We start from the raw sequence: 6,000 nt of genomic DNA on the forward strand, positions 1-6,000 counted from the left end.
TACAACCTTTTTCAAAACTGTTTTTCAGTTAGAAACTACGTACTGTATTTGTTTTCATTTAAATTTTTGGCTGTTTACGCAGTCTGTTTCGGTGATCAGATCTGATGTTTTCAAATATCGCCTTTTTTTATTTTCAAGTCCGTATAATACGTTTTTTCCAAGTTTGAGTTTTAAAATTTGATTTTATTAACTTGAGTTTGGCAAAAAAAAACGATACCGAGCTCTTCAGGAGTATGTTCAGGTTTGCATTCCTTTTCTCAATTTATATGTTCAGCGTTTAAACCTCTGGGGCCGAAAGCCTATCTTTTTGCTAAACCTCTTAAGGTTTTCCCACCTTTTCGATTTCATTGACGTGCTGGTAGGCCCAAGGCCTATGAGAGGGGGTACGGAGGGTACAGCGTACCCTTGAGGGCCCAGGCCGTTGATTGTTGAGGGCCCGAAATTGTGATTTTATAGTTTCTCTCTGTAAGTATCATGGCTGATACAGCCCTCGATGTACATTGATGTTCCAGTTTGATCGATCTCGTGCGTCTTGCCAAGTTTACGTTTGGTAGTTTTATATGTTTTATAGTTTATGTATGTTTTATAGTATATGTATGTTTTATAGTTTATGTTTGGTTAAAATCATCCTAAACGACTAAATTCAAGCATAAAAGTTGTTATTCTTTAGTCATGGAGGGTGGGCCAGTAATGCAGCAAAAGGACTCGGAAAAGTAATTGAGTGCATTGCGCGCAAATTAAATGGCCCAAAGTGGTGATTTAATGCTTTACGTGCAAAAGTGTTCTGTTAAAAGTAAATCATAAAAATAATTAATAATAAAAGTCTAAATTAAATCATAAAAGTTGTTTTTTCTCCTGTCAAGGGGAGGCATAGTGTAGCAAAAGCAAGGTTGAGAAGCACTTTTTTAAAAAGCCCGGGTGTTTTTGTGTTTTTTTGTGTTTTTTAAAAACTATTTGAAAAAAGGTAGTTTCACGCGTATTTCACTTCAAAATAAATTTCGGAGTTGGAGCAGAAGCAGGGTCAAAAAAGTGACTTCGTTTACCTCTGCTAGGCATGTGGTGAATGCAAAAGTTAATGAAGAAAGGTTATTTATCAGATGATTGATTTGATTATGTTTTAACAAGATGTTATGTTTGAGTCTTGATAGAGAGCGGATTTGTTGTACCAGATACATATAACACTCAGTAACATTAACGGATTTAACAATTTTCGTTAAACACACAAAGAAAACAAGAAAAATTACTACTAAATCCAAAGTTTTCGACACCACATAGTGTCCTCATCCGGAATAATTATAGGCTACATCTAAGAAATAAATAAATGAATTTGTAATTTTTACATTAAAGCTGTAGGCTACAAGTGACACCTCTATACAGCACCTTCAACAACTGACACACAAACTCAATGCAGGATACACAAATTGGCGAAGGACAGATCACATGATATGCACAACACTAAATACTAAATAATAGTTTTATTGCAGCCTGATACTAATATTGCGCACAGATATCCAGTTCTGCAGCAAAATGTTGTATGGTGTGCAATATGCCAAAGCAAACGTCACGCGTTTTGCCCAAGACAAAGGGAGCCCGGAGTGAGGGGACCCGGAATGACTCTTCGTACCCCTAGTGAAAATTTCTCTCAGAGGCCCTGGGTAGGCCTATATCAACCAAGGGCTCCGGAAGCGGCGGGCGGATACCCCCTGCCCTCAATTTTTCTGTAGATGGGGGGCAGGGGGCAATGGTGCCCTTTTAAGGTCATGTAAGCTACTGCACACTTTGCAATATAATAATTTATGCTATTCGCTTTTAGCCTATTTATATTCTTTCATTTTTGTCTCAAAATAATATTCAAGACACAAAATTCTGTAGCACAGTAGGTTTCATAATTATAACAAAGCATGATGCCCTTCCGTGCCATTGTTCTTTGTTTTCCAGACACTTGTATCATTACTCGATAATGAGCTGATGGATGAGCACTATTGCCATATCTTATCTTAAAACTTTTAAAAAAATTGGCCGTTCACCAACAAAAGTGCCCTTTTTTTATAATCTCGCCACCCCCCAGTCAAAAATCGCTCCGGCGCCCCTGGTCCTTGGGCCTAATAAGGCCTGTAGTTGAACACCGCTGCACTGAGCGATAAACAGCTGAAAAAAATAAACCACTCAGAAAAATCAGAAGTTATTAATCTGATTCGGCGATTACGTGGAGCAGACTGCTTTCATAAAATTTAACCAGCTGCAGTGACAAAATCATTTTTTTTTGCTTCTCGTTTTTCTCCTGTCGTATCGCAATTTCGTTACCTACGTTAACATTACGTTACGTGCTTCGTTATTTTGTCAGTGTGTGTTTTTATGCGCCATGCGTCGCCAATACAGTAGCTGTTATTTTTGGCTTTGTGCACTTAAACTTTCAATGTTTTGGGCTGCCTCAAAAAGCAGATCACTGAAACAACTTTGATATAAAATACCGTTGTTGCAGGTCAGTTTACGTCACTGTGACGTAAGATCGAGTATTTTGCGTGTAAAAATAGATCGCAATTACGCATTACGTACGTAAGTAACTTCCTACAAGCTTTAATAGTTTTGCATTAAGCCTTTTTTTCCTCAACGTAAATTGAACAAAAAAGATTCTGAAATGTTGATATTGGCTTCAAAAGAGTATAAACTAATCTAGTAGATAAAGCAAAGGCAAACGGACGAAAAATATCTAAATAAGTAGGCCTGTTGTAAATGAGTTATAATCTTGTTTTTTTGACATTTGCAGAAAAAGTTCGTTCTTTAAGCATTAGCATTTAAACTTGGAAAAAAAACTGTCTGTACGTCAATGGTCATAGAATGTGAAGACATTTAACACAACAAAAAAAACAATAAAAACGCGGACTAAAACAAATACTGCGCGACGTGTGCCTATAAATAACACACCTTGGTCATCTTTTGAGAGATAGTGGAAGCAAGATGACGACAAACTATCAAACTCTTCTTCGGAGATTTCTTTACTATTACTTTTCTATAAGCAATATGCAGATTTGATTGCCAATGATGTGGCTCGCAAACAGATTTCAGCAATGCGGTGGCTTTATTTCACAAATATAAATTGATGTACGTCATTGGCAAGGAATTGGCGTCATTAACAATATTTATATTGTTTACAATATTCGATATTATTTACAATATTTATATTGTTTACAATATTCGATATTGTTTACAATATTTGATATTGTTTACAATATTCGATATTGTTTACAATATTCGATATTGTTTACAATATTCGATATTGTTTACAATATTCGATATTGTTTACAATATTCGATATTATTTACAATATTTATATTGTTTACAATATTCGATATTGTTTACAATATTCGATATTGTTTACAATATTCTATATTGTTTACAATATTCGATATTGTTTACAATATTCGATATTATTTACAATATTTATATTGTTTACAATATTCGATATTGTTTACAATATTCGATATTGTTTACAATATTCGATATTGTTTACAATATTCGATATTGTTTACAATATTCGATATTGAAAACAAAACAAGCGGCTTTAATAAACTGTCCAAGATTTTTTATTTTACACAGCATGAATAGTTGTGAAGATGAAAGCAAAATCAAGACGGACACTTTACTCAAATCTTGAGTGGCTTTAGCATAACTGCGTGATGTGATATTTAATGACCTTCTTAATTAAAATCAAAGCTGTTATGTGACTCTGATTTTGGGCATTTTTTATGCAAAGATACACTGAGTAGCATTTAATAACGACAGAAATCTGTTGCGAATTGTTTCGCACAGTGTCATTCGAAAGATTATTAATATGTTTCAGTAAAAACAAATTTTTTTTTTAATTTGAAGTACTGGTTGCCTAGATAGTTTTCTGTCGATCACATTGTGGTTCCATTGCTATAACAATATTACAAATTGTCGGCCTCACTTTGTGTAAGCGATTTCCACAATTAACTTTGTAAAAGTAGTTTGTTTTATTTTGAACTCAAAACTAGAAATGGAAAAACTTTTTGCAATATTTTTTTTACAATATAGATTTTTTTAGTGCAGGCCTTCCCAGACTGTACAATTTAGAATGTTCAGCTTGATTAAAAATTGAAATAAAGAATACACATGGTTCAACTACACAACTGTTGGTGTGTGTGTGTGTACACACTACACACCGAGTTTGGCAGTTTGTTCTTCAGCGCGACACTTGCAGAAACATGGGGGTATGGATCTTCCTATTGGTGCATGGCTGACAGGAAAAGCCTGATGCAAGTGACTAGGCGATTGAGACGCAGACTCATTTGTCTTCACCGGACAGATTAAAGAAGCGGGTGTGATTCCATCTTACTTTTATTAACGGTTGTAGGCTTACCAGTTTTCGTTCATTCATTCTGTGTAGCAGAATACATGCGTGCCTTAGATGATGAAACCAAAATATGTCCGCACAGTTTGCTCTGTAATAGTCTCCCGCAGCGTCGTAGTGTAGTCAGGAAAACCATGAAGAACTTGCGGAAAAATAACTCTCAACTTGAAAACTCAAACTAGAATGACGACGGACAAACTTCATCAATGTGTTTGAAACGGTTCGAAGCAGAAGTTTCTTTATTACTAGTAGCCTACATCTAATTCAAATAATTAAATGTAATCAATGAGTAGCCTGCTACCTTGCTAGACTAAACTTGTTACAGCTTTAGCTATCAAGGGTCTGCGACTTCATTTGAAACAAAACTATTGGATTCGTTTTAAACTATTTTTGCAACAAACATTCCTTGTCGCTATTAGTCGAGGAACGGTATGACAAAATTTGTAGCCTTTGTCTTTTAGAAACAAAGTCGACGAAATGAAATTCAATCAAGAAGACATTACACACGCCAGTTGTTTAGCCAGTGTCAACAAACTTCTTAGGTTATGATGATTTGTTCACAAAAGCAGTATAACAAGATTCCACTCTATGTAACAAAACCGCTTTTCGATACCAAGAAATAAGTATCTAAAAGTGTATGATACGGATGTTAGATTTTTGTCTGCGCTTTGATGAACAAAACTTGCATTCTTTTGTCTAAACTCTAAACGGTAGCGAGATACGAGATCAGATAAAATTTTTACCCACTCTTACCGATTTTACATTGTGTACAATTTGTACGACGAATTTAAGATTAGCTGCTGTTCCAATTGACTTATTGACCTTTTGCAAATAAAAATTATTGCTTTTTCTGTATCATCAACAAAAGCTGAAATTCGTGTGGTGCAACATGTAGCCAAGCCACGTCATGTGTGCACAAATAAGCGTAAATATCCCATTTCAAAACAACGCAACCCTACCGCACCAAGTGATAAGAAAATAACTCCTGCAAAACTAATCGCGAAGCAACGACGCTTGTCTGTAATATTTAAAGTGTGATCACTGATCAGTAAATAATTGCAATTTGTTGGAGACTCCAAAAGCAATTCCAGTAGCAAGTATGAAGTTTCATATCTCAAGTTTCGCATCATAGGCTGCTGTATAGGCTAAATATCTGCTGCAGCCAGAAAAATGCAATCAAAAGCCAAATATATCACCTTGATTTTCGCCAATAAGTAAGCTAATGAGACTACAAAAATTGATAGAGTAACCTTGCATAATAAAAACTGTGTCACACTTGGACATTTTATTAGATTTTTATGTGGAAATGTATTCGTTGTCTGTCACTAATAAGTAGCATCACTAGCATGTATTGTACAATCAGCAACGTGAAAATAATAATCTGGGCCCCTGACAATGCACTTCGAGAACAGTCTGCACGTTTGGCATACTTTCGATAAGTGTAAAGACAACAATCCAATCAGCAGAATTTGTAGTTTAATTTGATGTTTGAAAAAACACCGTGGCAATGATGAGTGGTTTAGAGTTTCGATTTTTGTAAACATTAAGCGAGTAAATGGTTGCACAGGAATGCATTACCGTTGAACAGTGGCGTCTTAAAATCTGCTAATTTGTTTTCAATGTTGCCA

This window comes from Aplidium turbinatum, chromosome 14 (genome assembly GCF_918807975.1).
Source record: "Aplidium turbinatum chromosome 14, kaAplTurb1.1, whole genome shotgun sequence".
In the NCBI taxonomy this organism is placed as follows: domain Eukaryota; kingdom Metazoa; phylum Chordata; class Ascidiacea; order Aplousobranchia; family Polyclinidae; genus Aplidium; species Aplidium turbinatum.